We start from the raw sequence: 11,923 nt of genomic DNA on the forward strand, positions 1-11,923 counted from the left end.
TTATGGCGTTCTGGAGACTGTACCAAATTCAGTGTAACTGGTCTCCAGCTTAAACTCATTTGCCGCTGCAAATATTAAGATGGATGAATGGAAAAATCTAGAAAGGACAAGGTCATAAATGTAATCATTCAAAGGAACTTAGGAGTAGCTCCAATAGGTGATAAATGAGAGAAAGCAGATTAAAATGGTTTGGTCATATATGCAGAGTGGATCATCTACAATGCCTGTAAGAAATGATCTGTTACAAGTTAAAGGGGCTAGAAGAACTAGGGGCAGACTGAGGACATGAGTTGAGGTAGTAAAAAATAATTTAATGGCTCAAATTTTAACAATGGATATGATACTCAACAGAATGGAATGGTGAAAGAGGATTTATATTACTGTAGCTGGCACATGGCTTAGATGATGATGATGATGATGGATTGGAATTGGAATTGGAAAAGTTGAAAAATAGCTAGTTCCTAGTTGGCAGAAAAAAAATATAGCTCTTCTTTTCTTATTAACTACTAAGTTGTGGGGTTATTAAGTTTCTATTATCTTTGGGAATTTGATTGGTTTTCCTTTTACCTCACTGCCATACAATAATTGGAAATTGATCTTATATTATTGATTTGACTTAAAACTGACGTGCTATAGTTAGTTAGGTTTTGAATGTATCATGACGAGAAGAATATTCAGAAAGGGGCAACTGTACTGCATTATATAACGATTATTCCTCTTTTGAAATCACTGCTGCAGTCGTCCCCCTTGGTGCTTTTAGCCAACTTGTATTTATATTTTCATGCTTTTAATCTTTATGATTTCAAAAGTTGTATTAATACTCCATCCTATAAATTGCTAAATTCAATTGGTCCAATTACAAGTATGTAGTGATGCCACTTGGAGGTTATTCACGTCATGTAGTTTTGCCTTTCTTTTAGTTTTTGATAATTAATTTATTTGCATTCTTAAAAACAGCAATTATTTTTCCCCTCTTAGGGTAAGCTTTCAAAGATTCCAATAAAATAAGTGAGATAGATTCAAATTTGAGATTTCAGGTAGGAAGTGCAGATTCACCAAAACAAAGGGCTTTTGGCACAATTGGTAGCCCTAGTTATTTCCTTAAACATATGAAGACAATTTTTTTATTGCTGTAATCAGCCAAGTATTATTGTTGGCATTTCTTCTTTCCTTCATGCTGTTTTTAACATTTTATGAAACCTCATCTCTAATATCTGAAAAATGGGTGATAACAGATACTCTCCCAACATAAAGGAGGTGAAAGTGCTGGACAAGAAGAAAGTAAGAAGGGCCAAGCTTTATTATCTCAGGGATAAGATGAATGCACTCAAGAAACAATAGCTGCAATTGAACTTGATTGGAGAAGATCAAATAGGTGCTTCCCTTTAGGTTAGATGACTCGGTGTAAAATTTACTGGACCGCAATTTTGACTCGGCATAATGTCCTTTTTATTTTCTTGAGATGTTGAGGAAATTAAAAGAACCAAGTGTGCAGGGGCACCCGCACAAGTAGCAATCTGTAATTGTTGTGGGGCTGATAGGCTAATTTGACATTGTAGAAGAGAGATCACTTGAATAAGGGGTCTTTGATCATTTTCTAGTATTTAGCTCTAGGATCGGGATGTGAAAATCTGATTGGCCTAATTGTGGCTCCAATTCATTAATCCAGATTCTCAGCATGTGAACCAGTGAATTGGCGTATTAAGAATTCTCAAGGGTTAGTCTGAGACCTCATTGGTTTCTTCCAAGGTTCAAAATAGGGGTGCTCACGGGTTGGATTGGGTCAGTTTGAGTCATTTTGTTCAGCCGACCTGACCTAATAGGTTTATTTATTGACTAAACTGAAATCGACCGGTTTTAAAGCAAAATCGACCCAAACATGAAGGGGTCGGTCTATCAGTTTAGTCGATTTATTTAATCTCTCTTTTTTTCTCTTTTCAAAACTAGAGTGAAGATTCCAACAGTTGTCTCTCCATTACAATTTTCAAGAGTCCTTGCCAACAATACTAGTTAAATCAAAAAGGTAATAAATAAACTAATAAAGATAAAAATAACTTTATTTAACCTCTCTTTTTCTCTCTTTCCAAAATTGAAGAATGAAAGATTTCAACAATCCAAAATGTATGTTCATTCCAATTTCCAAGACTCTTACATCAATGCTTGCTAAACCCAAAAAGGTAATAAGTAACTTAAATTTAAAGTTAACTATGACGGGGAGTAGTGCTGAGTAGGGACTATTTAGTAATTACTTAAAACATATAGGGTAGGTTCAGTTTCGGTTGTCATGTATAAAAATTGAAATCCGAACTGAGTTGGTTTATTTTCTCTCACAAATCGGAACCGACTGGTGGTTTTGAAAAATGAATCAACTTATGTTGGGTCGGATCGGTTTGGTCGGTTTGACATTTAATGTGAACACCCTAGTTCAAAATATTGAGTATTGGGCTGTATGGACCCTTGCTCTTTTTTTTTTTTTTTAACCTGGTTTAGAGGGGTCGGTTTAAGGCCCTTCTACCCCCTGAATTGGGTTAAACCCCGAAACACCCCTTGTAGGAGCATACCGGGAGGCTCCTGATATGATACGTATTGGCTGATACGGCCTGATATGTATCTCGAAATTTTGAACCTTGGACTTCTGATGGTGCTCAGGAGTCTGGACTATCATGGTAAGTAGTATTATACATTTAAACAAGGTTTGAAATTTTGATACGTATCGGGAGACTCTTGATGTGCCTCTACAGGGAGTGTTTTGGGGTTTAACCCGGTTCAGGGGGTAGAAGGGCCTTAGGTTGACCCTCTGAACCAGGTTCACAAAAAAAAAAAAAAAAAAAAAGCAAGGGCCGATACAGCCCGATACACCCCTACCAGCGTATCTGGTTATATGATATTTTACCCATATTGGAAAATCCTAGTAGTAGAACTTCTCTGCGTATGTTCTCTTGCTTGGTATTTCATGGAAGTGGGATGCATTTGAATTCACTGATCCATGGACGTTGCATTTTGCATATACTAATATATTACCTAGATCCGTCATCGGTATTTTTGAGGCGTTTAGTTATTCATCTTCTTAGTTCCAGGAATGTCTGATATGATAAAGAGCCCATTTAGTAACGGTATCAGAGTAGAGTAGTGAAAAAGCAATATTCAGAGATTTGTCGGGTTACATTTTTTTTAAGGCATCGGGTTACATTTTAGAAATGTACTAGAAGAGAGCGGATTAGCTGACCTTGACCTTAATAGTTGTGCCAGTGTTTTCAAATTCTGACCGAAAAATCGAACCATTAACTTGGGCAATTGAACTATGAACCATTTGATCTAAGAACAGTTTTTGGTTGTATTTTAGGTTTTTAATTTTTTTGTCAGAGCAACTGTCCATTCAAATCGAACGGTTGAACTGTTCAACCCAGGAATCAATCCCAAAACGATTCTTATCCGATCCGATTTTAAAAACCTTGAGCTGTAATATTCTCAGTAGACCCGTGCGATGCGATGCATGGTCCGAGTGTTGAAAAGGCTGCATGATTATGAATCCGACTATGATATCTAAAAAATCTGATATCCAATCAACTGGACCAACTGGTATTGATCAAAACTCAGAGGGATTCTGATCGGCTGAAGTTCTGGTATCATACCCTTCCAGCATGGCAGCATCATAGAAAGGGTCTTACTAATATATAAAATATGCTCGAGAAGCCAAAACAATTCTTAGTAATATATAAAACATTGATTTAATAGTTAATTAAAATTTATTTTTTGGTTGGGAACCAGATGGGCAATAAAGAAAATCTTGCACACTTGGCTGGGCTATTTATCACGAGCGAACTTGTCAATGTTCTGGTCTCACATCTTATCATTACGGAATAATGGCTCTCGTGATAGATAGCCCAGTCCAGTGTACATGATTTTGTTTACCGTCAATCCAGACCTCATAGTATAGTGAATAGTGATAATGATATTTTTGGGTTTGATTGTTTGGCAATTGGGTATCTCTATACAGGATGATAGTTTATGTGAAGTGTTGTTTACCTAAGGTGGTGTTTGGCATTGATACCGTTTTCTGAGAAAATGGCACCACATAAGTGTTATATCAGAAAAAGTGGTGCTTCAAAAAATAGCATCTTATTTTGTACCTTTTTTCAGGAAAAAAAAACTTTGCTCCAAACCGCGTATTGAGAATTGGGAAAATGTGGTCTGAAGAAATGCCAAATTCAATGTTTTCTCAAAAAACAGCCCATTACTGCCAGAGGTACAATGATGTAGCATCATCTTGGATGTTGGATAATGACAATACGAAAACAGTTCTACAGCACTGATACCAAACAAAACTAGTGTTGTTTTCCCAGAAAACAGCCTATATGACAGTATCGTTTCCAAACAAAAAATAAGCACCACTTTCTGAGAAAACGGTGCTTAAAACTCAGACATATACAGCACCGTTTTCTGAAAAAACAGTTATGTATTCCCAGCACCGATGTCAAACACCTACTAAAAGAATGATTTTGTGAAGTGTGAACAAATATGCTTTATCAAAGTTGAGAAATGTATACCTTAGGAAATCAATATAAATCTCATTGATACTTGAAAAACCAATTTCAATAATATAAGTAATTATTTTTCTAACTTTTGGTTGATATTATACTAAGGTCAGTTTGGGAAGATACAGATATAAATATGTACGGTGTAAAATACAAGATTTAGGAAAACAATATTAAAGGTTTTGAGTGTACAGATTTGTATTTACACTCTTTTCAAACTGAGCCTAAGACTTAGTTTAGAAATACAAATCTATACAATACAAATATATACAAAATAATACAAAATACAAAGTTTTTCACTTTACAAATTTTGTATTTATACTCCGTCCAAACTGAGCCTAAGTTACTAACAAGACTAATAGTGGTGGTATAAAGTTTGATTGTTAAACAAGTGTAATTTAATAGTCCTCATTGTTGCATCATTCAAGTGGTTTGGAATCAACCCCATCCAATTGTTAAGCTCTCAACAGCAATTTCGAAAGGTGGACATGTGTCATTCCACAACTTTGTGGATATGAAATTCCTAAGAGTCTGTATTCTCTCCACATAGCTTGGTACCAATATCCAACTAGAGTCTGGAATTCCAGGACTAAATATCTCTCCTCCAACCATGAATTTTGTTGAAAAGTTCTCTTTACAACTGTTCAACAACGCTTAACATCTCTTACCCACCCAATGACCCAATTCTTCTTCAACCACTTGTAACAGTGGACAAAGAAAGGAACTTTCTAATAGAGAACCCACTGACCCACAATCTTTATTAGAAAAGGAGAAAAGAAACCCATATGAGCATAAATGAAAATGAATGAGTAATCGAATTGAATAAGGGATTGAGTGCCATGGATCGGAGTATACAAAATTACAAATTGTAACCGAGCCGATTGGAGTGGTGACTCGAATCGGTAGTCAACCAAAATTGAATATTTAATTGAAGAATGGGCTTTTCCCTAATTATACTTTTTCCATCTACTAAAATAAAAGAAAAAAAAAATCTCTTCCTCTCTCAAAAACTGCCGAATAATGGTTTATGGAGATGGCATTAAAGTATAACCGCTGACAATCCCAAAGTACATGCAAGTTATCTATAATTTTCTCTATAAGAAATAAATCTAGTTTGAAATTTAAAATAAATCTCAGAAAATATCAGAATGATAAAGGCAACTTTTAGATCTTCTTATCAATAAAAATAACCTTTTTAACATAATTTTTAGAATAGGGTAACTTTTTTAAAAATATATCATAATAGAAACACAATTCATCTCTTTTCTCCTTTAGACCATCGAACAAATCTCCCCATCTCCGGTCTCTACCTTTTTCTTTCCTAGTCCTCCTTTCAATGGCCATGAAAGAGCTTCATCGCTGCTTCCTGAAACCTTGGCCCTCCTTTCGGATCCACCTCCACGCCCAAGATCGCCGGAACCCTCTGCTTCATATCCTTGGAAGATTTAATTATTTCAAGCTGGTTCTTTAGGTAGAGAAAATCGTCCGGATCCATAAGTCTATGAGAAGCTTCCAAATTCACTTGAGTAACCAGCAACCACTCGTTGCTGTTCTGAATTCCTGGCCATCGGTTCTTTCTCCGATTCGTCGGAGAAGCTCCCGAGATACCTGACTCAGGGGCTGAAGTGGAGCTCCCTGGTTGTGAGCTACCTTGATGAGCTGCCTGGAGGTGAGCTACCTGGTGGTGAGCCACCTTGATGAGTTGCCTGGAGGTGAGCTACCTTGAGCCCTGTTGCTCTTTTAGAGGCCTCTTCCTTTAGCCTCTTTTCACATAACTTTGCCCCTGGGGGGTGAGGTCTTTATATATTGGAGTCCTCGTGGGTTAAGTGGAGTAGTTCCAGGATCCCAATTGTGATGGGACTGGCTTGCATATTAGGTGGATGAAATGCCATCAAACGATAAAACCGTCCCTTCTCGTCAGAACCAGGGAGTGGGTGAGCTAATGTAGCCGTTACAAGTCATAATCCCATAAAATGTGGGGTACAATGGTGAGCTCCTCGAGGTTGTCAGGTTGGCGCTTGTGTTAGGCCGCCAGGTCGGTGCTTGGGCCAGGCCGCCAGCTCGTGCTAGGGCCAGGTCACGCCAGGGTCAAGCTGCCAACTCATGCCAAGGCCAGGCTGCTAGCTCGTGTCAAGGCCAGCTCGAAGCTCACCACCAGGTCGCGCCTGTGCCAGGCTGCACTTGTGCTAGGCCGTGCCTGTGGGACATCATCATCTTAGCAAAGGCAAGTTGTTGCCAAAGTGGTCCTGGGTGTCACCTAATTGTTCCGAGTTGCCAGGCTACATGATGGCGAGTTGCCTAGTGGCGAGCTGCCTGTGAGTGTTGCATGATGGCGAGCTACCTAGTGGCGAGCTGCCTCTAGCGAGCTACCTATAGCGATCTGCCTGTAGCGAGTTACCTGTAGCGAGCTGTTTGTAGTGAGCTGCCTGTGGCGAGCTTCGAGCTGCCTAGCTGTCAAGGGGCTACACTTAGTTGGCATGAGGTGCCAGGTGTCACAAGATCATTGGAGGGTTGAATCCGCCCTCATCATACCTGTATCCATGATTGCAATATTTGATGAGTGGTGAAGATCATCGGGTTCTTGTGGTTATTGAGATTCCTTCGATCGGATGAGCTTTTCTTCGAGGAATTAATGGAGGTCAGACGGTTTACAGATGAACTCATAGTAGCTCTGCTCCAAACTTAGATGCAAAGAAGAAGAAAAAGCATAAGAAGAAAGAAGAGGAAAAAGAAGAGGGGAATCCAAGGCCTTCGGGTATTCGGGGGGTGTTAAGAGATGAGAAAGGTAATGTAATAACTATGTTCTCTGGCCCAATTGGAGTTGGAGACTCCTTGAGAGCTGAAGTGTTAGCAGCTTTAGAAGGGGTACAAAGGACCAAAGACCTAGATGTCAAGAAATTGATTATAAAAGGAGATTTTGTCATCATAGTGGACTGGCTAAAAGAAAACACTTCTAAGATGTGGAGCTACAGTAATGAAAAGAGAAAGTTCAAATGGCTGGTCAAGAATATGGAAGTCCATTGTACTTGGGTAAAGAGAAATGCAAACTCTTTTGCTGATGGATTAGCTAGGCAAGGGGTTAATAGGGTTTCTGGGTTATGTGCTCAGTTGTAATTGTTGTTTTTATCAGTTTGGGTGCACTCCCAACTTCTAGGAAGTTAAGATTACCTTAGCTCCTCTTCTTTGTAAGTTTACTACTATTTAATGAAATCTGTTGTTATTGATAAAAAAAAAAAAAAAAAAAAAGAAAGAGGAAGAAGCAGAAGAACGGCTTGGCACCTAGCAGAGCCAAATGACAATTCCCGTTCTGGGAATGTGCTGGTTTGGGCTCGAAGCTTGGCTTTTGAATTTGATTCGGTGGAGTTTTGGATTACCCAAAGTTGAATTAATGGGGATTTAATTTTAAACTGAGTCATGGACCATACGATGGATTTTTAAACTGAGCCAAAGAAGAAGAACGGCCAGGCACCTAGCTCTGCCAGGCTGCATACAGTGGATTTGTTGTGGGCGGCACCGTCCATAGAAAGCAATTCTCGTTGGCTCTGCCAGGTGCCATTGCCACCAACATTAGAGAAACTTATATGAAGGAGGAAGGAGATGAACAATGTTTTTACCCTTTATTGATATTTTTTTAAAAAAAGTTACTCTATTCTATAAGTTATGTTAAAAAGATTATTTTTATTGATAATAAAACCAAAAGTTGTCCTTATCAGCTATAATCCCAAAATACATTATCTGAAATTGGTCATAACTAGCTTGATTCATGTCCGAATTGTAGTGTCTTGGTCTAAGCCTTGCTGAGAGCCCTGACATAACATGTCACATTAGTCAAGTGAGAGACATTCTTTACCTTCAGAAACTGTCTGTACTTCCTTCCTACTCTATTAGCTTTAGCTTAAAAAATTAAGTGTAATCTCTAGTAAAACAGAAGAGGACAGTCGTCTCAAGGACTGCAGCATATGAGAGGCCACTTTTTTCATGTGAATGCCTCCAAGAAATAAATGGGTTGAAAAGAATTTTATTTCTTTCTTCCTCACTTAACAAAAAGAGCCTACAAGTACAAATTCCTTAATCTCTGCAATTTCAAAGGTTGCCTTCTACCTCTACCAAAGAGAATGAAAGGTAGTAACTGTAGTCAAGGTGTGCCCAATTTCCAGCTTAGTCCATAAATGATTCATCATTCATGACAGCTCTTTGGGAGTTTAGATTACAATGTTGTGACCAAGAACCATCTGCTTGGGCTGTAGGTTTGTCTGGCAGTTACCAATTAAAGTTCATGAATTGCTTCAGTGAAGAGACCGAAATGATGAATGCCTACATTGCTCCACTTCTAATGAAACTAGATCCTCGGACCTTCTTCACGTTTTGGTTGAGCATCAATTTCCTGACCCGTTCTGCATCATCCCACTTATCATTCAAAACATATAAATCGGATATTAGAGTATAAACACCTCCATCATTATCTGGCTTCACAACCTGCATAACCTGTTCAATCACTTTCTCAGCCAACTCAAATTTCTTATGCATCTTACAAGCCGCTAAAAGAGAACTCCATACAATAACATTGGGTTGAAGTCTCATTGTCTTGATCACCTCATAAGCTTCTTCCAGCCTCCCTGCTTTACCTAATAGATCAACCATGCATCCATAGTGTTGAATCCTTGGCTCCAAGCCATACTCCTCAATCATGTCTTTGAAATATTTCTTGCCTTCATCAACCAGACCCGCACGGGTACATGCACTAAAAATCCCTGTAAATGTGATCTCATTGGGTTTGATGCCTGCTGCTCTCATTTCCTCAAATAAGGAGAGTGCCTCTTCACCGTATCCATGTTGGGCCAACCCACAGATCATCGCACTCCAGGATAAAACGTTCTTCTCCGGCATCTTCACAAAGATTCGACATGCATTTTTTAAGAATCCACACTTAGCATACATGTCAATCAGAATTGTTCCAAGTTCCACATTCAGTTCCCATCCGTTCTTCACTGTAAAACCATGTATTGATTTGCCCACCAACAACCCAAGAGAGCCCATGTGAGCACACCCAGATAAAATCGACCCTAAGGTCACCTGGTCAGGTTTCAATGGGTCGTTTACCATCATTTCTCGAAATAGTGTTAATCCTTGGTCCCAATTGCCAGAGTTAATGTAACCAGCAATCAAGGCAGACCACGATGCAAGGTCCCTAACAGGCATGGTTTCGAAGAGGGAACGAGCCTTTTCGACATTACCGGCCTTGGAGTAGCCGGTGATCATCGTATTCCAGGTGACAGTGTTTTTCTCGGGCATTTCATCGAACAAGAGACGTGCATCATGGAAGGTACCAATAACATATGCATAGAGCAGCGATGTAGCAACGTAAACGTGAGAGTTAAACCCAAGCTTGAGTATATGAGCGTGAAGATGACGGACAAGGGTGAGATTCTCTAAATGGGTACAGGACTTTAGTGTGAATAAGATGGTGAAGCTATCGAAAGGGACGCCCTGGCGTTGCATTTGAGTGTACAGGTGCAAGGCTTTGTAAGGAGAAGTAGCATTTCTTATGGCGGAAGCCCATGAGTTGTAGCTTTTACTGAACCACCGAAACTGATGCTCTATAGCGGGCTTCACCAGGTAGGAGACCATGGCGGGTGTTGGTGATTGTTTATTTCAGTTTGAGTTAAGCCATGCCACATTATGCACTCATCACTAGCATCCGAATAACGTTCGCTAGAATGCCTGTAAGAAACATTGATAGCGAAGAGACGAAGAATTTTCTAAATCGCTGTGGGTAGGGATGTGGCGTCTACTCTCTTATTAATAAATCGTAGGGGCTGAAACAGAAATTGTCCGGGAGGGGCGGGGAAGGCGTAAATGACTGTACTTGGAAAAAAATTACTTATGAAGAATGAAGTGAAGGCTTGGGCCAACTTTGGAAGTGCTTAAAAAAATTACTTATGAAGAATGAAGTGAAGGCTTGGGCTAACTTTGGAAAAAATTTACTTATGAAGAATGAAGTGAATGAGCACTTATTTTGTAACTGGCCTACATTAATAAGCACTTATTTGTTTTTGAAAAATACTAAAATAGGTGATTATTGTAAGGGCAAATTTTTTAAACTAGGTTTAGGAAATTTACTAATTCTATTCTTATGTTTAAGTACTGTTTTAAAGTATTCTTACTATTTGAGTATTGTTTTAAGGTATTCTACTATTTCTAACGATTGTCTAAAATTTCTCCTGCCGCTAACTTTTCATCACAATCGATCACATATGACATCACGTGACTGATTTTTTTTCAAAAATACTAAAAATACCCTTTAATTTGTGAAGATGACTAGGAATCAGAATCATTTATCGATTTTAGATAGATCGCTTGGAATCATCGTCCATGTTTATCAATTTCTGATGAGGGCGGATTTGGCCCTCCAATGACATTGTGACACATGGAATCTCGGAACAACTAGGTGACATTCGAAACCACTTAGGCAACAACTTGCCTTAGCCAAGATGATGGTGTCCCAGCTAGCGACCTGGCATAGGCGCCGACCTGGCGACCTGGCACAGGCATCGAACTGGTGGCCTGGCATAGGCGCCGAATTGGCGGCATGGCATAGGCGCCGACCTGGCGACTGGCACAGGCACCAACCTGGTGACCTACGAGACATGCTCGCCGACAAATTCGGCATGCATATTCCAACACTCCCACGATCATTGGAAGTTGGCCCACATACCGAACGATCCGGAGGGTGGTCAACGTGCATGGCAGTTGCCTCCAGGAATCTCGAACCACTTAAGCGACCTCTCAGAAATCTCGGATACGGCGCGTGAAGCCCACGCCAAACAATGCCTATATAAAGGCACCAACCCTAATGGCATGGAGGGGGGCAAGTAAGTATATTCTAGCTCTCATACTTTATGATTTTTAGCTCGTAGTCTACTATGAGAGTACTGACTTAGGCATCAGAGCGATCTCGCTAGGTTAGCCACCCTAGGTCCTCTGACATTGATTCCTTGTAGGTCTCTAAAGAATTACGAAACTCAACAATCAATCTAGCTCAGCCCTCTGGTCAGCTTGGCATCTAACATGCAGCTCGGCACCTAACTTGCCCAGTTCAGCCCAGTCAGTTTGGCACCTAACCTGTCAAACTACGTAAATAAAATAAACATAGTTAATTGATCTAAATAAGTAAGTTAAGCCAACTACGTAAATTAAGCAATTGATTAAGTCAATTAAGTTATGGTCACTTAAGTAAATTAAGATAAGAAAATAAAGTAATTAAAGAGATTAAGCAAATTAGTTTAATTAAGCAAATAAAGTTACTAAGGTAACTAAGTAAATTAAGTGATTTTTAATTTACTATTAGTTAAGCTAATTAGTTAGAGTTTAAGTAATAATTTGCTCTT

The 11,923-nt window shown here is 39.2% G+C and overlaps 2 pseudogenes across 2 annotated transcripts in view; one reads left to right on the forward strand and one right to left on the reverse strand.

The window, feature by feature from the left end:
- LOC148846637 (large ribosomal subunit protein bL19cz-like) overlaps positions 1-1,693 on the forward strand; it is a 33,119-nt pseudogene extending 31,426 nt beyond the window's left edge. The window contains exon 8 of the transcript XR_016102125.1: positions 1,236-1,693. The product of XR_016102125.1 is annotated as a large ribosomal subunit protein bL19cz-like (transcript). The remainder of the gene's footprint in view (positions 1-1,235) is intronic.
- Positions 1,694-8,480: 6,787 nt separating this feature from the next.
- On the reverse strand, positions 8,481-10,501 carry LOC148846638 (pentatricopeptide repeat-containing protein At5g66520 pseudogene; annotated as a pseudogene). The gene has a single exon (XR_016102310.1). The product of XR_016102310.1 is annotated as a pentatricopeptide repeat-containing protein At5g66520 pseudogene (transcript).
- Between the last annotated feature and the right edge of the window lie 1,422 nt (positions 10,502-11,923).

This window comes from Nelumbo lutea, chromosome 7 (assembly GCF_056320005.1).
Source record: "Nelumbo lutea isolate HS-2025 chromosome 7, American lotus-T2T, whole genome shotgun sequence".
In the NCBI taxonomy this organism is placed as follows: Eukaryota; Viridiplantae; Streptophyta; class Magnoliopsida; order Proteales; family Nelumbonaceae; genus Nelumbo; species Nelumbo lutea.